Raw genomic sequence first — 20,079 nt, 5'->3', positions numbered from 1 at the left:
TATTGTGTACATACGGTCCCTTTGAATATGAGGTAGAAACTCACAGTGATGGGGTTGTGCTGGGCACTGTCGTGATCTCCCTGGGTGTTTAGTGGAAATACTACCCTTCAGGGTGAGATTTTTCTGCAGCTGTTTTCATGGTGCAGGAGAGAGAGAGTCCTTCTTGTCCTTCATGAAGTTTGCTGTGGTGGCTTCTGTCCCAATTCAAGAGGAGCTTCTGAATACGTGTGGACAAAGACAACACATGAATCACTGCGGGGCCTCAATTCCCTGCTGGGAGACTGGTACCAGTGCCTGGACCGCTAATTCTTGTTCATTCATTCAACAAATCCACATCATCTGAGCACCTACTCTATGTCAGACATTATTCTAGGTCCTGGGGATACACAAGTGAACAAACAAAATCCTGCCCTCAGGGAGCTTATAATCCATCAGATCCTAACAATTCACAGGAAAGTGGGGACAGGGCTGATGTCAGGCTCTGAGGCCCTTCTATTCAAAAGGTTCTTCCCTTACATTGCCCCAGCTCTTTCTCTTCTCTCCTTCCACAGCCTCAGTTCTCTTCCCTCCTCTATTCTCATGATTCTTTTTTATTCTTTTTTTCTTTTCTTTTTTTTTTTTTTTTTGAGATAGAGTCTCACTCCATCACCAGGCACAGTGACGCAACCTTGGCTCACTGCAACCTCCACCTCCGGGTTCAAGCAATTCTCCTACCTCAGCCTCCCGAGTAGCTGGAACTACAGGCACACACCACCACACCCAGCTATTTTATTTATTTATTTATTTATTTTTAGTAGAGATGAGGTTTCACCATGTTGGCCAGAATAGTCTCGATCTCTCGACCTTGTGATCTACCCGCCTCGGCCTCCCAAAGTGCTGGGATTACAGGTGTGAGCCACCACGCCTGGCTGATTCTCCTTTTCTAAGATACTTCCCATTTAACTGGTGGATTTGTAGCAAATAGCAATTGTGTTTAGAAGAAGGAAATATGATACTTTATACAATTATGGAGAAATCAGACAAAGTAAGGCCTTTATAAATTTCTTCTCTAAATTGTGCCCACATGCGCATTAATAAGTTCCTTTTGCTTTGTGTGCGTTGGAGCTGATAAATTTCTTTCTGAGAACGTCTGGCCTGCATTAGAAGGGCCCTCTCCCCTCCCAGGGCTCAGGTTTTGGGTGTGTCTTTTATAGTAAACATAGCACCCCTGACCCCACCTCCTTTATCACTTGGCTCTGGCTGTGAAAAGAAAGAGAAGAAAAGTAGGTTTGTTTAGTGTGAGTTCTTTTCTGAAGCCAACAGGGAGAACAAGATTTGAAACAAGAGGAGGCTGCAGTTGGGTTCAATGGTTAACCAGTGAGTTTAATAAATGCTAGAAGGAGGAAATAGCCAGTAAGTAAAGAGGCAAGAAAAAATATCTCCCCATGGTTCAAAAGCCAGCTAAAGTTTACCAAGAGCTGTGATCTGTGGTTAAAATGTCTTCAGAGGCCAGCTCTCATCTGATTCCAACCTGAAGCCCCATTTCCTATAAAGAGAACCATTTGGCTCCTCCCCTAGGCTCAGCAGCCCTGAGGTTTGGTAGCCTCATGTTGACCCATACAGAACTCAACAGAACTGTCCCTGCTACAGAAGTCTCAGTGTTCTGTCCCAAATGCATGGACTTCTTTCATGGACCTGGCTCCTCTATCCCCACAGATTTCTCCCCACGAGATTCTACCTAATGTTTAGAAACAGATGGAGAACTTTAGACCAGGTGAGAACTCTGGCCAATATAAATCAGGAGCTCCAGGCTGTCCCAGCCTCTGCCCTGACTTGCTCTATGAGTTTGGCAAATTCCTCGATCCGTCCATGCCTCTCTTTTCGTGTTGTTAACATGATGATGTTGGCCTCGAGCAGTGGTTGGCAAACTTTTTATATCAAGAGCCAAATATAATATTTTAGGCTTGTGGACCACATGGTCAGTATCTCTCTCAGCTATCCAAAGCCACCATTGTAGCATGAAAGCAGCCATAAATGGGTTGTAAATGGAGGGGCGTGGTTGTGTTCCAATAAAACTTTATTTACAAAAACAAGTGGTGAATAAAATGGGCCATTGGACTGTATTTTGCCAACTCCTGGATGGAATCTCTAAGGATGTTTGCAACACTAAAATATTGTACAGGCATTGTTTTACCGAGAAAAAAAACTGAGCCCTGGTGACACTAGGTGACACGCTCCAAGCCACTGAGTATATTAGTGGCAGAGCTAGAACTGGACACCAGGTCTCCTGGCTTTAGTCCACTGTGGTTCTCAATCCTCCCACAGGCAGAGCGCAGACTGCTTTTGGCACATGAGGCTTACCCTGGGAACTGCTCTCCCTATGTGACTTGGCTTAGGGGGTTGGGGAAAGGGGTAGGGAGGATGTGAGGGTTGGGGAGCAGTGCTCTCTCTGCCTGTTTCAGGAAGGCTTTCCGGTTTGGTGAGGGCTCCACACTTTAAGTGAGATAAAGGAGACTACGAAAAAAGTAGGTTGTGGGGTGGGCAGAGGACCTCATGCTGCTTATTTTGAATCTGGGAAAACTGTGGCTTAGGAGAGAGAAGTCCTGCATATTCCATGTGGTGACTTCATGCTTCCAAATTGCATCTGCTGACCTCCTTTTCACCCAGATGGTGCTACAGAGAGCAAGGCCCCACCAGTGTGTGCTTGTCCTGTGTGTCTAAATTTCCACCAGAGAGGGCTCCTCCCAGGAGACTGGCTTCCGAGCCTGTTCTTCTATGGCAGAAGTGGTGCAGCCAACCCAACATGACTCTGTTTATTGTTACGCTTCTGTCACATGGCTATGAATTTGCATGGAACTTGCTGTTCCTGGCTGAAGACCCAGGGAGCGTTTATGCTGTTAATCTGTTTTCCTCTTTGCCCCCAGCCTTTGCTTTTCAGGGGAAAGGTCCAATGGGGTGGGGTGACACCTCTTGAGCTCAGAATCTCAAGGGTCCCAAGGTCCAGTCAGTGAGAGCCTTCTGTCTACTTGCCACCTGCCCCTTCTGTGTGGAGCCCTCGACAGGACCCTGGCCACAGGGCCCTGGAGCAACAATGCTACCCCGTGACAACTGCCTCAAAAAGTCAGACAGGGCTTCCATCTACATTCATGGAGCTCCAAGGAGCAGTCCAGTTCTGTTTGTTGTGACGGGATTTTGTAGCAAAATTTGCAGGAAAGAAATGAAGCTCAGCAATTGGTTTGCTACAGGGGCATTTTCTTGCCAAAATGAGGAAATGGGATGATCAGCAACTGGCTCTAGCATGAGCCTGGACTGGGGAACTCAGCTGGTTCTGGGGAGTCACCGCCTGTGAAGGTGTATGGAGGTCATGGTCAGCCCACATCTTCTAGCTACAGGTTCAGTTCAAGATGATCCCTACCTGGAGTTCTAGAGGCTGCTGTTTTGGAGGCTGCTGAAGGTGTGAATACGTGGTCCTGCAAACACCCCAGCCCATTCTCACATATCCTAAAAGAAACTATGGCAGTTGGAGCCTGAGTTTTCTGGGTGATTGCTGCTCTATCTTTGTCTCTCTCTCCCCCACACACCCCATATTCCTACCAAACTCTGTTGCAAGGATTCCTCACCTGTTTTTGCTCTCTAGTCCCTGCCTTTGCTGACAATGTCATCCTCTGCTTTGAAAGTCCTTGCCTCTCTGGGCTGTTTCCATTGGTCCTTCATCTTCTGAATCTTATGGCTCTCACCATCCCTTTCCCTATGTTTCTGTTATTCATGTCCCAATGCCCTTCCAATAGTGATGTCCTCCAGGGCGAAGATTCTCTCCAATTTATTATCATATCCCTGGATCCTCCTATGACTTTTGGCATAGCTGTTAGAGGAGCGAGCAGATGAGTGAGTAAATAACTGACCTTGGCCTCACCTATTCTCATAGGAAGTCCATGGGACAGGTGTGAGTGGTGCCTCCCAAAGATACGTCCAAGTGCCAACCCCTAGGACCTGTGGATGTCACTTCTTTTGGAAATTGGGTCTTTGCAGATGTAATTAAGTTAAAGATCTTGAGATGAGATCATCCTGAATTCAGAGTGGGCCTTAAATCCTGGTAAGAGACAGAAAAAGAGAAGACACAGAAACACACACAGGGGAGAACCATGTGAAGGCAAAGGCAGACATTGGAAGGCTCTATTTACAAGGAAAGCCAAGAATTGCCAGAAGCTAGGAGAAGGACATGGGATAAATTTTCCCATTTTTCACACCATTCACAGAAATTAACTTAAAATGGATCAAAGACTCAAATGTAAAGCTAAAATTATTAAAAAAAAAAAAACCTAAAAGAAAAGATAGGGGTAAATCTTAATGACCTAGCATTAGGCAATGGTTTCTTAGATATGACTCCAAAAGCATGAAGAACAAAAGAAAAAATAGTTAAGTTGGACTTCATTGATACTAAAAATATTTACATTTCTAAGAACACCACCAGGAAGTATAAAAGAATGCCAGAAGAATGGGAGAAAAATTTTGCAAACCATGTATCTGATAAGGGGTTTGTATCTAGAATAGGTACAGAACTCCTAAAACTCAGAAATAAAAAGACAATGAACACATCCAAAAATGGGCAAAAAACTGGGTGCAGTGGCTCACACCTGTAATCCCAGCCATTTGGGAGTCTCAGGCGGGAGAATTGCTTGAGCCTAGGAGTCCTCATCAATTTCTTTTTAGGCAGGAATGTTGGTGCATGCCTATAGTCCCAGTTACTTCAAAGGCTAAGGTGGGGGTGCCGCTTGAGCTTAGGTGTTTGAGGTTACAGTGAGTTGTGATTGTACCACTGCTCTCCAGCCTGAGCAACAGACAGACCCTTTCTCTCTTTTTTTAAAAAAAGGCAAAAAATCTGAAAGCTATTTCTCCAAAGACTATATATGATGACCAATAAAGAAATGAAATGATGAGTCATTAGTTATCAAGGAAATGCAAATAAAAGCTATAGTGAAGTTATATAATCACTAGATGACTATCATAAAAAAGACAAATAATAAAAATTGTTAGTGAGGGTGTGGAGAAATCAGAATTCTCATACACTGCTGGTGGAAATGTAAAATAGGACAGAGAATTTGGAAAACAGTCTGGCAATTCCTCAAAAGGTTAAACATAGAGTTATCACATAAGTCCCTTCTATTATATTTCTAGTTATAGATCTAAGAGAAATAAAAACATACACCCATGCAAAAATTTGTGCACAAATGGTCATAGTAACATTATTCATAATAGCCAAAAACTGGAAACAACCCAAATGTCCCAAATGTCTATCAAGTGATGAATGGTTTAAAAAGTGTAGTATACCCAAACACTGAAATATTACTCAGCAATACAAAGGAGGTGCTGACTCGTGTTACAACACAAATTAACCATGACAATATTATACTAAGTGAAAGAAATTGGTTACAAAAGAAATCCCACATATTATATGATTTCACTTATATGAAATGCCCACAATAGGCATGGTAGTGGAGGCTGGACATTTCATCAAGGATGCTGTATAGAAAGGGTCTGTTTTGACACATAGGCCAATGGAACAGAATAGAGATCTCAGAAGTAAAACAGCACATCTACAACCATCTGATCTTCAACAAACCTGACAAAGACAAGCAATGAAGAAAGGATTCCCTATTTAATAAATGGTGCTGGAAAAACTGGCTACCCATATTCAGAAAACTGAAACTGGATCCCTTCCTTATACCTTACACAAAAATTAACTCAAGATGGAATCCATACAAGTACAAATTAGATTCATAATTTCCTAAGGCTGGAGATGGAAGAGATGAGGGAAGTACAGTAAGCGGCGACAGCTAAAGGGGATGGAGTTTTCTTTAGAGAGGACGAGGAATATATTTGAAATTGTATTGTGGCTATGGTTGGTTGCACAACTCTGTGAATATACTAAAAGCCATTGACTTGTACAATTGAAACTAGTGAGTTGTGTGGTATGTGAATTATATTTCAATAAAGTGGTTACCAGAAAAGTACATATCTTATTGATATGAAGACTGGACTGGAAATACATTTGCCAAAATGTGTGATAGATTATAGGTGGAATTTATTTTCCACTTCATGTTCTTCTCTAGTGACCAAATTTTCTTCATTGCACATGGTTTATGTTTTCTTCTCATAATCATAAAAATTACTACTACAAAAATTAATAAGCAAAAGACTAGATGGTTCCTTTCCTTTCTCTTTCCTTTCCTCTAGTGGACGATTAATTACTTAAGTGGCTCCTGAATTGTACCAAAATGTAATTTAAAAGGCAGATACTTCTTAAAAGCAGAGACGTCTTCATCAGGGACAAAAACTCTTTCTTCCTTTTTTTTTTTTTTTTTTTTTTTTTTTTTGAGATGGAGTTTCACTCTTGTTACCCAGGCTGGAGTGCAATGGCGCGATCTCGGCTCACCGCAACCTCCGCCTCCTGGGTTCAGGGAACTCTTCTGCCTCAGCCTCCTGAGTAGCTGGGATTACAAGCACCCACCACCATGCCCAGCTAATGTTTTGTATTTTTAGTAGAGACGGGGTTTCACCATATTGACCAGGATGGTCTCGATCTCTTGACCTCTTGATCCACCCGTCTCGGCCTCCCAAAGTGCTGGGATTACAGGCTTGAGCCACCGCGCCCGGCAAAAATTCTTTCTTTTTTTTTTAACTTAATTTTATTTTAAGTTCTAGGATACATGTGCAGAACGTGCAGGTTTGTTCCACAGGTAAATATGAGCTGTAGTGATCTGCTGCACCTATCAACCCATCACCTAGGTATTAAGCCCCACATGCAGTAGCTATTTATCCCGATTTTCTTTCACTCCACAGGCCCTGCTGTGTGTTGTTCCCCTTCCTGTGTCCATGTATTCTCATTGTTCAGCTCCCAGTTATGCAGTGTTTGGTTTTCTGTTCCTGTGTTAATTTGCTGAGGATGATGGCTTCGAGTTTCACCCATGTCCCTGCAAAGGACAGGACCTCATTCCTTTTTATGGCTGCATAATATTCCATGGTGTATATGTACCACATTTTCTTTCTCCAGTCTATCATTGATAGGCATTTGAGTTGATGCCATGTCTTTGCTATTGTGAATAGTGTGGCAAAAAAATATACATGTGCATGTATCTTTATAACAGAATAATTTATATTCCTTTGGGTATATACCCAGTAATGGGATTTCTGGGTCAAATGATATTTCTGGTTCTAGATCCTTGAGGAATCACCACACTGTCTTCCACAATGGTTGAACTAATTTACACTCCCACCAATAGTGTAAAAGCGTTCCTATTTCTCCACAGCCTTGCCAGCATCTATTGTTTCTTGACTTTTTAATAATTGCCATTCTGACTGGCATGAGATGATACCTCATTGTGGCTTTGATTTTCATTTCTCTAATGATCAATAATGTTGAGCTTTTTTCCCATGTTTGTTGGCTGCACAAATGTTCTCTTTTGAGAAGTGTCTGTTCATGTCCTTTGCCTGCTTTTCGATGAGGTTTTTTTTGTTTGTTTGTTTGTTTGTTTTCTTATAAACTTGTTTAAGTTCCTTATAGATTCTGGATATTAGACCCTCCTCAGATGGGTAGATTACAAAATTTTTCTTTCATTCTGTGGATTGCCTGTTCACTCTTGATGTCAGCTTCTTTTGCTGTACAGAAGCTCTTCAATTTAATTAGATGCTATTTGTCAATTTTTGCTTTTGTTGCAATTATTTTTGGCAATTTCACTGTAAAATCTTTGCCCATGCCCACATTCTGAATGGCATTACCTAGATTTTCTTCTAGGGTTTTTATGGTTTTGGGTTTTACATTTACGTCTTCAATCAATCTTTAGATAATTTTTGTATAAGGTGTAATGAAGGGGACTAGTTTCAGTTTTCTGAATATGGCTAGCCAGTTTTCCCAACACCATTCATTAAATAGGTAGTCCTTTCTCCGTTGTTTGTCTTTGTCAGGTTTGCCAAAGATCAGATGGTAGTAGCTGTGTGGTCTTATTTCTGGGATCTGTATTCTGTTCCATTGGTGTGTGTCAGAACAGACCCTTTCTATACAGCATCCTTGACTAAAAGGTCCAACCTCCACTACTGCCCCACCCCCACCCCAGTGACAGGAGCAAGCTCACTTCATATCTCAGCTCCATGTTCCTGAGGACTAGCTCTGAAGCTTCTGTCTTGTGTTGAGTTGAAATAGTTCTCCCTAAAACTCTCCTTGTGGGTCCAATATTGCTTACTGAAGTCACATGGAAGCAACCTGTTTCTCTTCCATACAATAGCCCTTTGGCTATCTGTAGATAAGTGGGCAACTCCTGGAGACTTTCCTGCTTCAGTTCAAATACTTGCAGCTCCTTCGATCATTCCTTGCATTACATATGTGTCAGCAAGGCCTGAGTTGCAAGAGGTAGAAACCCATGCTAGCTGACTCAGGTAGAAAAGACATTTCGTTCGAAGGAAATGGGAATGGTCATAGAATTAGCAGAACAGTTGGAAATCCGGCTGCAGAAATAGACAGAAACAAGCCAGAAGTACACTGAAAGCTATCCAAAAGCACCCCAGGAGGGCACACTGAATGCCACATGGAGGCTGCACCACCATGCAGGAGAAGCAGGCCCCGCCTTGCTGAATTGTGAGTCTCAACCAACCATGCAATGTTGCTATCTCTCAAGAACTTATTAGGGAAAATAGGTAAGAGACTTTATCAGGACACCAATTTGCCTGTTAGGTCAGCTTGACTTTCTCTAAACCCTCAGGCATAGAGTTGTTATGGACTGAGTGTTTGTGCTTCCCTAAAACTCTGTTGAAGCCCAAACCTCCAGGGTGCCTGTCTTTGGAGATAGGGCTTGGGAGGAGGTGGTGATAAAGGTTCAAGGAGGTCAGAAGGGTAGGGCCCTAATCTGATAGGGCTGAGGCCCTTATAAGGTGAAGAAGAGCTAGCAGAGTTCTCTTTCTTCCTAGGCAGAATACAGTGAGAAGGCTGCCAGCTGCAAGCCAGGAGGGGAGGCTTCATTCATTACCAAATTGACCAGCACCTTGATCTTGGAGGTCCCAGACTTCAGAACTGTGAGCAATAAATTTCTGTTTTTTAAGCCACCTGGTCTGTGGTATTTGGTTAGGTCAACCCAGGCTGATGAATAGAAATGGGTTGGTTATCATGATGTGTTTCCAACCATCTGAAATTTCCACAGAACACAGTAGCCCTTTGAGAGACATGAGACCTAGTCATGACCCATGGTTTTCTCATTCAAGCAATGGAGTTGTACTCATGGCAGTGCTTTCGATGTAGTTTATTCCAGGGAGCATCAAATGAAGCAGAGAAAAGATCAATCAAGGAACCACAGGATTTCTGTAGAATTTTAGGAACCCTCTAGGTTCCACCCCTAGTCCTGGGATGAGCACCAGACAGACTATGTACAAGTTGCCTGAGAAGTTTTTTTAAAAATATCAATTGAAAGGTCTACCCTCTGAGAGTCTAATTTTGTCAACCTGGGAGAGGACCCAGTAAACTGTATTTTGAACAGGTGCTCTGGGATACAGAATTAGGCAGAATCTGGACTGAGAACCCTGCTCTGAACAAGCCTCTCATCCAAAGATAGGAAAACAGGCTGAAGATGAAGAGCCTGGGTCCAGGTTCAGACTAGACCAGCACCTGGGGCTCCTCATCTCTGGGGTATTGTTCTCTCTCTTCACAGCATGGACGAGTCCTCTGTATGTGAAAGAGTCTTTACTAGAGACCCTAGACAGTGCCTGGAGAGGGACGCAGAACTCTGCCATGAAAGAGGTGGTGGGGGTGGTGGAGTTCCGACTGGGAGAAACGGTTATGGTCTCCCCGTGACAGTTAACTAAGAGCTAGGCCTTACAAGAGGATAGACAGGATTCCTTAGAATAAGTAGGATAGTGGGAATTTAATAAGCAGATGGGGGCGGAAGAGAATTTCAGGTGGAAGGAACAGCTTGAGCAGAACCCTGGCTGATGGTGGAATTTTGTGAGAAAAGATAACAGCCCACATGGCTGCTGCAGGCCTTGTCCAGGACATTGAAGCTGACAGGTGCACTTGGAGTTGAGGCTTGAATGGTAGTTTGAGTGGGACTATAATCCCTTTGTAAACCCTAAAGCCTCAGCAACACTGTAGGTACATGGAGATGTTTAATGAATACCTCATGAAGCTAGTTGATAGCTCACCCCAATTTTAAGAAGCAAAGAATGAGTCAAGATGTTTATAAATCATCAGAGAGAGATAGCTTCCTATGACTCATGCCACCCAGTTTGAAGTGAGGAGAATCTGCCTCAAAGCAAAAAAAATTGTGTACCTCAAAATCCAACCAAGAAAGAGATTCCCTCTGCCCACCATTTCCACTGAGCTCTCCCAAATCCCCGGCATCTGTATTTTTTTGGCTGCTGCTGCTTTTCATGCATGTGAAGGAGAGATCAAAAAACACAAGGTGGAAGTGGGGGCTTCCTGGGTGTTTCAGAGCAGTGGTTACAGGTTTGATCGTGCTGGGAGTCAGGTGAATAGAGCATACCTTACCCCCTCTTATCGGCACTCAGCCATCAAGATACAGGCTTTTCCTGAGGGCACAGGCGGGTGCCAAGTAGGCACAGGGTCAGAGAAGTACAGCTCCAGTTCATGCCAGAGGCCGTTCCAGGTCCCACCCGCAACTTCACACCACCTCTTGCACACTGCTCTTGAGTCCCAGGGAGAAACGTGACCTCTTTTTAAGGTGACCATCTTAGCCAGCTTGCACTCTTGTGCACATACGGGGCAGTTGCTCTTAAGAGTCCTGGAGGGTGTCAGGAAGGGAAGACTTGCTGAGAGATGCTTAAAAACCTTTCACTCTGAAAGGCAGGATGGGCCACTGCACAGACACATACTGAGCGGTGGGGGATAGCTCAGGGGTGCAGGAGACGCCAGGGATAGTTCTAAGGAATCTCTCTTGTTCCAGAGAAGCAGCAGTGCTTTTTGGCTGGGTTTCTGAGATGGCATTAGGCCAGGGTAGCTTTTAAGTTGGAACTTGAAGATGCAGATATGGAAGAACCAAGGGAATGGCCTGAACAAAGGCAGAGACAATGAACATTCCAGGCCCAACCACCACTCCTTCACCCCAGTTCTTCCGCCTGCTGCAGGAATGTGAGGCAGAGCCCATGCTATGCTTCCGGCATCTCTGAGCATCCACACTGTTCGGATCACGGTTCTAGGCGCTGACCTCTTTGTAAGCTAAGTGGCGGCTAGACCCTGCCTTGCAGGAGCGCAAATGCTTAGGTATACCAGGATCGCTCTGCGTGAAACCAGAGTGGCATTTTTCTCTGAAGGGCTCTGCCCCTCACCCGCTCAGGTTTGCCTCTCACGATCCCACACCCATGAGTCCTCTCCTCATACAATCGACTCCCATAGCCCTGTAGAAAGCTGTGCTTTCCTTGCCTCGTGGTCCTTGCCCCTGCTGTTGCTTACATCAAGAGTGCCCTTCCTGCCACATGTGACCATCCACATCTGCCCATGAGGCCTGAGTCCAGTGCCAGCTTCACTGTGACACGTCCATGCTGATCTTCCTCCCTCCCCCCCCACACCGGGCAGAAGCATTGCTCCCTTCTTTGAACTTTACCGAGCCTTGCATCTTCCTCTAGGCATGCCGTAGTCACCTGCTTACGTGACTGATTCTCCCCCAACACTAGACTGTGAGTGCTTTGTGTCCTTATCACCAGAGTCTTGCACAGCACCGAGCACTTAATAGATGCTCAGGAAACATCTTTGTCAACAGAGCGTAGCTGGATGTAGAAATCTCTGAAAACACGGAGGTCAGAGCTCCTCAGAAACGGTTAGAAGGACTTCACAATGTTAATTGGAAAGAAAGAAAGTTTAGAGATCTGTGGAAGGAGGCAAAGGGCCGTTTGAAAGCAGAGAACAGGGAGGGACCGCACATTAGGAGTAAAAGGGCCCATTGGAGATGGGTGCTCAGGCGTGTGGACTTGGAAGGAAAGCGTCTCTCACCATATATCCCATCCACCTACGTGGGAAGCCCTTCTCCCTGCCCGCAACCCAGACACATGAACCAACTGGGATGCTGGACAGAGGCCTTAAATAGGAGGCAGAAAAGCTTTGACTCAGAATAGAAAGGCCCTGCTGGCTCCTGGAAGGGTTTCTAGCAGGATGAAAACTATTTTCAAAAGATAGCCTGGATTGGGCTGGGCGCAGTGGCTCATGCCTATAATCCCAGCACTTCAGGAGGCCGAGGTGAGCCGATCACCTGAGATCGGGAGTTCGAGACTAGCCTGACCAACATGGAAAAACCCCGCCTCCATTAAAAATACAAAATTAGCTGGGCATGGTGGTGCATGCCTGTGATCCTAGCTACTGGGGAGGCTGAGGCAGGAGAATTGCTTGAATCCAGGAGGCAGAGGTTGTGGTGAGCTGAGATTGCACCACTGTACTCCAGCCTGGGCAATAAGAGAGAAACTTCATCTTAAAATAAATAAAAGATAACCTGGATATCATGTCACTCTTTCACTTAAAATGCTTCAGAAGTTTCTCATTTCTCTTAGCATGCAGAAAGAACTCAAAGCACACATGGTCTGAGTCCTATTGGTTTACCAAGCTCAGCCTGCCTGGAGGCAGCCACTGTGTTCTTTCCTCTCCTGGTCCTCCCTCCATTCTCTCTCCTGCCACAGGACATTTGCCCAAGCAGTTCCCTCTCACTGGAACACTAAGAACTATGGAAGTAAAGTGGGTGGGGAGAAAAGACAGGAGTCACAGGTGGTTGTGTGGGATGAGGAGAGTTGTGAAAACATTAAAATTAGGTGGACGTTACTTTGGACACCAAATTAGGAAGTGTGCATAGCTGAAAGAGAAAAGCAGAAGAAAAGAAACCCGACATTTATGGGGTTCCTCTTGCAGAGAGAGAACCGTGTAAAAGCTACGATCTCACTACTGGGTTCAAGTCCCAGACATAATACTTGCTGGCTGTGTGGCCTTGGGAAGGCACGTGACCACTCTCAGTGAAAATGAAGCTGGAAAGTTTCTGCTTTGTAGAGATTTTCTTACAAATGAGATGAGTTGGCATATCAAGCCCTTAGAGCACAGTCTGGCTCCTAGGAAGCCAAGAGTAAGTGTGAGTTGATATTAGCACTGCTATTGACTGGGGGTAATAACAGGGGCTGGGGGCCAAGAGACATTATCTAGTCCTATTTTAGAGACAAAGAAATGAGGGCGAAAAAGTTTAGGGGCCTGCCTGCAGTCACACAGCAGAGCCAGATAGGAATATCAACATTTTAGCTTTCAAGGCCCACACCCTCTCTATCTTACTGCACGGTGCTGGAAGGCACGTGAAAGACGATTGCAGTCCAGTCTTCCCATGACAAAGACAGGGAAATGGAGGCCTCTAAGAGGAAGTGACTTGATCCACCCTTAGACGCTCTTAAACTGCAAGCATCCAGGGATCATCCAAGTTGAGATGTCCCTCACGCAGCTGGCAAGGCAGGACCTGAGGCTGAGGGAGACGTACAGTTGGCTGCACAGCACTGGCAGAGCCCACAGCTACTTTTCAATGCTGAGAACTGTCCATCCTGGCAGAGGCTCACTGCCCTCTGTGCCCTCCCTGGTTGCCTGGGCAGATGGTGAGCTCTGGTTGCCAAGGAGCCCGTGTTGGCAGCTCTGAAATGGGCCGCACCAGCAGCCTCACTCCAGTGGCTTCCCACATCCTTGAGTAACCACCACACAAAGGTGCTGGGCATGAGACCAAGGGTGCGGTGGAGATGGAGTTAGTAATACACACGTGGTGATCTTCCCCAGCCAGGTTTCACTGCAGGCTTGTGACTAACACCATCCCTTCTCTAGCGTCTGTGGTGTCTTTGGGGGCCAAGTGAAAAGGTAAAACTGAAGGGAGGCAGGAGGGGAAACCGGCCTGGGGTACAGAGTCCCTCAAAATGAAAGCGTGTGTAATTGGCTACTTGTAGGTCGTGCTGCATTAAGTGAACCTGTCAAAACTTGAAAGTGGGCTGTGGTGTGACAGGCAATGCCCAGAGGGCGGCAGAAAGGTGTAAATAATCCGAGGTGAATGTGGGTCTTGTTGGCATGGTAGATTTATGCCCTGTCTTCATAATGTACCCTTTCATCTTGGGAGCCTGGATTCCAAAAATCTAGTCTAGACAGGAATTGATGGTGCTACCTCTCAGCTTACATCGTTCAAGGTTTCTCAACACCCAAGACTCTGGAATATTAATGGGAACAACCCACTCAGCCAGGGTATATTGGTCGGAGCTCAGGAGGCTAAAGGCATCATTCTTACAGGCGTGGAGCAGCCCTACAGGGGCAGAGTCACTCATTCTGGGGGTGATGCTGTCTTTGTCTTCATCTTCCCAAGTGGGAGACAAGTCCCATCACGCCTTCCACCTGGCAGTCAGCCTCATGCCTTCTCTTTCGGCCTTTTCATGTGTGCTCGGTGCTGGTTTCAGCGGCTTTCATCAGAGACTGAAACTACCCCCACCCCCATCACCTCCCAGGGCTGTGGGCAGGCCCTGGCTGACAAAGCCAGGCCTAGGAGCCTGGGCAACAGTAAATAAGACGCTGGGAGGACCTCTCTGAGCTGCCTTCTCTGCCCAGGCAGGCCTTCTCCCGGGGTGGCCAGAGCCAGGGCCCAGGAGCCCCTGCTGCAAGAACTGAGAGGCTGAGGGGCTTCACTCCTGGAGGGGGCCCTGTTCCCACTCCCTGTACTTTGGGCCCAGCAAACTCAGCCTGGGAACTGGGGGCTACCGCGGAAGAGAGAAGAGAGATGGAGTTAGGGGGTGTTTATAATGCAGCACACGAGGCTGAGCAGTGACAGAGCTGCAGGCCTGAGAATTAGGAAACAGACTTAAACAGATGAAATATTGCCCGGGCATGGTAGCTCATGCCTGTAATCCTGAGGCGGGCGGATCACCAGAGTTTGGGAGTTCGAGACCACCCTGGCCAACACGGTGAAACCCCCATCTCTACTAAAAATACAAAAATTATCTGGGTGTGGTGGTGGGTGCTTGTAATCCCAGCTACTTGGGAAGCCAAGGCAGGAGAATCACGAGCCCCAGTGGTGGAGGTTGCAGTGATCTGAGATCGCACCACTGCACTCTAGCCTGGGCAACAGAGCCAGATTCCACCACAAAATAAATAAATAAATAAATAAATAAATAATAAAAAATAAATATTAAGTGATTCGGGGAAAACAGACAGACTACATATGCTGAAAACAAAACAAAAAAAAGGCATAAGGCTCAGAAGCCAGTCTGTCAGTCTTTGTGAATGGCTGGGATTCCTGACCCATGCACTGTCCCTGTTCTCTATACCACAGGAACTAGGCAGGGAGAAGCCAGATTCTGCAGGAGACAGAGCAGAGAGCTCACACGCCAACATCGCCACTTACTGGTCTGTGACCCTGAGCAAGTTAGGGGGCATCACTGACCTCAGCTTCCTCATTTGCAAAATGGGGACATGCCTGCTTCCCAGGGCCATTGTTAAGGTTAAATGATGACGCCATTTACCATATGCCAGGCACATAGTAGCCACTGAAGGGCCACAATTATTAGCCCTGAGCAAATATTGCTCAGCCATACCCTTTTAAAGCCATACCCTTTCAAAGCCTCAAACCAACTTTCCATGTGCACATTCAATCATCTTTCTGGATAGTTCTGTGTGGGTATATAGAAGAAACAAAGAAAAAAATTCCTTTCCTTACATTTTTCCATTCTATAAGTCTGTGTATGTATGTGTATCTGTATATGTATGTGTACACACACACACACAAAGCCCCGTGGAATGGCAGGATAGGGTTGCATTTCCCCTTTTTAAAGGTGAGGATGCTGAGCCTCAGAAAGATCAAGGTCACACGGCCAAGGTGTTTCTTCTGAAGAAATGAGCAGGAGTCAATATTTCTTTATACAGAGGTATCCAATCGTTTGGCTTCCTTGGGCCACACCGGACGAAGAATTGTCTCAGGCCACACATAAAATACACTAGCCCCAATGAGAGCTGATGAGCTAAAGAGAAAAATAAAAATCACACAAAAAAACAATGTTTTAAGAAAGTTTACAAATTTGTATTGAGCTACATTCAAAGCCGTCCTGGGCCATGGGTTGAACAAGCTTGCTTTAAGACATTCCTCCACCATAAACACGTGATGAAGAGATGTTGAAATCATACCTTTAGGGCTATTTTAGGAAGAGAAGAGGCATCATCTAGCTGTCTTGGGAAGGCAGATTTCAATTTTCTATTCATTAAAGAAATGTGCTTCCTCTACCTTGAAATTATTTTGGTGATTTTCATATCCAAATCCCCTGAATAAATTCCAGGGACAGTCAGGTCACAGAACAGAGCAGCTGTCACCCTGAAAAAACTTAGTTTCTCCTGGAGGCACCGCTGAAGCTCAGTGATCCCACCTCTGCCACTCCACCCTGCTACATGTGGCAGGGTGAGCCAGATCCTCCGCTCCGGGGAAAACAGACAAAAACTACACGCGCTCAAAACAAAACAAAAAAGGGAACAGGGTTCAGAAACCAGTTTGTCTGGTTCGAGTCACTTTCACAGCAATGACGGTGACCATGGCAGCCCTCACCCATTCACGACATCTTCCCCTTACCATCTAACGTGCCTCTCCGAGTAGCTCCATGAGGTAGGCTGCACACAGGCTCAGGATCCCCATTTCACAGGCGAGAACATCAAGGCACAGGGACATGCAATTTCTTGTCCCAGGCCAGGTGTCTCACTATTGTTGAGCCACTGTCTTCTGAGCTGGCCAGTGATCTTTTCCCTGGACCACACCCCCTTCAGAAAGGCACTGTGCTGAGAAACACGGATTTACTTTACTTGTTGTTATTTTGTACATTTGAAATCTTTCCCAAACAGATTTAATAATTGCAAGTTTTGCTCTCTGTTCCTTGGAGAAAAGGGACATGCTTTGAAGAAGGAATTGGAACCTGAACAGTCATGTTTTGTAGGCATTCGTGTTTATTTCCCTGATATTGTAGCTTCCTCTGGAAAAATCCAACCAACACATCCGTTTCAAGTCTTGAGAAACTCCCAAATGTTGACCATGTGTCTGATTCCTGTGTGGTCAAAAGAGTGATGTTTCTCAATGTCCACAACTTATTTCCATGTTAAAATAATTCCACGCTCAGCTAAATCCCACTTACACACAAATGTGCACCTGTTAAAATAGGTCATTTTTCACTGTTAATCTTCCGGATTCCATGAGTATGTGTGGGAACCCCAGACAAAAGCAACTTGAATGTCACAAAAGGCATTTTTCTTCCCTGAGTGATTCTGGTTGGCCCAGACACCTTGGGTCTCTTGCCCCCACAGATCTTTAAAAGTGAGGAAGATCACTTTCTGCTGAGAGAATGGACTGGAATTAAATCTTAGCATAGAAGGCCTTGTGTGAACCCGTGCGAACTTTTGTCTTACAACTAGGTTATATTTTTATTATATTTCTGTCATTCTTTTCTAAACTCTGGAGTATGCCAGCATGGAAACCCAGCAACTTTCTTCAATGCTCCCCGTAAAGCTAAAAATTAAAAAGAAAAGAAGAGAATGAAAAAGGGAAAACATTAAAATTTCAGAGCAAGAAGCTCTAGCCTCTGAGGTTTTGTTACTGTTGCAAAAGTATTAGGTCATCTTTGCCACAACCTTAATGCTAAAGAGCAATTTTGATTCCAAAGTCTTCCTGGCGATGAGTGTTTTTTTTTTTTTTTTTTTTTTCTTGCTTCAGATGTGGAGTGCTTCCAGAAACCCAAGGACCCTAAATCAATATCAGGGGACTGCTTCCAACTCATAAGTGCCTCTAGGGCTCATTGCAAATGTGGGCCCCAGGTCCCAGAGAGACAGGCTTGAAGAAATTGATGGCGAACCTGGGAAGCCCGGCTTTGTGGCTGACCTCAGTTGCAGGATCTGTGCTGGGACAGCCTGTCTTCCACTCCATGATTTGTGAGGAGGGCCTTCCTGGTATTGCTAATTTTCCTGACAGTTTATTTTGAAGGGAAAAGGGGCCAATCTGATGTAGGCTACATCAGACAAGCCACAGAACTCCTGGGAGATCTATGCTCTCTGGGAGGCAGATAACAAACATTTTGCCTTTCCACAGGGTTGTTAATATACATATGAATCCCAAATCCAAGAATGGGCTCTTCAAACTGGTTTATTTAAACACTTTTTCTGAGACACACGTTTCAAGAAGGGGATAAAGAGGCTGTGATGTGGATCCCGTGCTGCCCTCAAAGAAGGGAAGGCGGAATGCTATGTTTCTAGTGTAAAATCTGGCACAAAAACCACCCATAGCAGGTGCGCCACAGACCTGCTTTAGCCGGAAGGATCCACTCCACTTCCTTCCACCACCTAGCAGTGGCTACGTTGATGATGAGAGCTGGGGCCTTTAAAAATCATCTTCCAAGTCTCCAACCAACCCTCTCCATTCAACTCACTTTCACAAACATTTTCTTAGCAGCCACCCAATCCCAAGGACTATAGTGGGTGCCACATGGGAGACAGAGGTGTAGGAGACACAGTCCTCTCTGTTGATTCTGCATCTGAGTCGGCTGATAGCCTGTGTCTATTTGCCAAGAATACGGTCAACTGAGTGAAAACAACACAACACAAAAAAGCTGAGTCGGTGAGATGACTCGACTTGAGAGGATAATGAGAATGCCCAGGCTTTGAGTCCCCTGGATGCCAAGGCAAGTTTGCAGATGGCATGGTAACAGCAGGGTGGTTGCTGAGGGAACCTGAAACCATGTCACACGAAAAAGATTTGTAGGAGTGGAGGACCTTTGGCCTGGAGAAGAAAAGCCTTGGAGAACAGAAGGGCTGGTTTCACATACCTGAAGGACTGTCATGGGAAAGACCCATACTTTGTTCTCTGGGGCCTCAGAGGATAAAACAGGACTCTGGTGGGGATAAGTAGAGGGACCAATCGCAGCTCAAAATTGCCAAGTCCTGTCCTTGTCAGAACTGTCCCAGGTGGAGTGGGATGTACCGAGAGGTGGTGAGTTTCTGTCATTGCAGGGATTTCAGTGTCGATGGAGAGCTCACTAGACAAAGACTCTATGGAGAAGAACCGAGCATGGAAGGAGAGTGGAGGGTTGATCTTTTAAGCTTCACTCTCTGCCTGGGAGTCCTGGCTTCCTCCCTTCTCTTCCTACAACTTAATGAGCTACTAACACCAACACCTGGCTTCTTATTCAAACATGCTTAAATGTGAAAGGGGGAAGCTGGCATCACAGGTGGGCAAATTAACCACAAACTCCCTCGGGGGGTCTCCAGAATGAAAGAGAAGGGACAAAGACAGAATCGTTCCACATGCCTACAAGTTGGATTTAGAGCCTCCACCCTGTGCCTCTAGGTGTTGACCAGCTGCTCCTCAGCAGGAAAAGGGTCTCTTTGCTGTGTCTTTAGCAAGGTGACAAGCAAGAGAGCAGGGGGACATAGCCTGGAGCTCACGGGCAGCAGATCACCTTCAGCTCCACAGGCCTCTCTGTCATGGACTCTAGCCACTGCCAGGACTCAGTCTGCCAGGACCGGGAGACCCAGAGGGCGCTGCTCCACCGAATGAACACAGCAAACCGCTCTTCTCCACACTCCCACTCTTCCCAGTGGACAGGATGCCTGGGATGTGACTCCAGGGAATTGGGCCTATTCATCTCACCCCCACCTGCCTGTCTCTCCACACACACTTCTGTTGTTGTTAAAACCATGAGCAGCTTCTTCCGGATATCACAGTCTAAGAAATCGATGCCTCACTCAGTCAGCTGGCACTTGCTGTGATTTTGCCACGGGTTGAGGTCGTGTGGATGGATGTCTCGTTGCTAAGGGAGCACAGAGGAGGGACCTAGCTCCAGCTGGGGCTTTACAGAAGGCTTCCCAGAAGAGATGTCATTGGCCTGACTTTCAGAAAAAGGAGAGCCAGAGAAAGAGAAGTGCATCAATTACAAACGCTTATCGTTACTCGTCAGCAAATCAGGAGACTAGGGGTGTGGCGAGATGAGGCTGAGGAAGTCACTCTGAACACACACGAGGGGCCTGATTGTTATCTGAAATGCCTGATGTTTTCCTGTTGGTTATAGGAAGCGGGGATGACATAGACTGATTTA

At 45.8% G+C, this 20,079-nt stretch overlaps 1 long non-coding RNA gene across 1 annotated transcript; it reads left to right on the top strand.

The window, feature by feature from the left end:
• Positions 1-1,391: 1,391 nt before the first annotated feature.
• Positions 1,392-4,550, top strand: LOC141585269 (uncharacterized). The gene is made up of 3 exons (XR_012518667.1): positions 1,392-1,753; positions 2,178-2,325; positions 2,647-4,550. It is a non-coding gene; the product is annotated as an uncharacterized LOC141585269 (long non-coding RNA).
• The last annotated feature ends 15,529 nt before the right edge of the window (positions 4,551-20,079 follow it).

This window comes from Saimiri boliviensis, chromosome 8 (assembly GCF_048565385.1).
Source record: "Saimiri boliviensis isolate mSaiBol1 chromosome 8, mSaiBol1.pri, whole genome shotgun sequence".
Classification (NCBI taxonomy): Eukaryota; Metazoa; Chordata; class Mammalia; order Primates; family Cebidae; genus Saimiri; species Saimiri boliviensis.
Note: the sequence above shows the minus strand (reverse complement) of the source record. Positions and strands in the feature narration are given on the sequence as shown.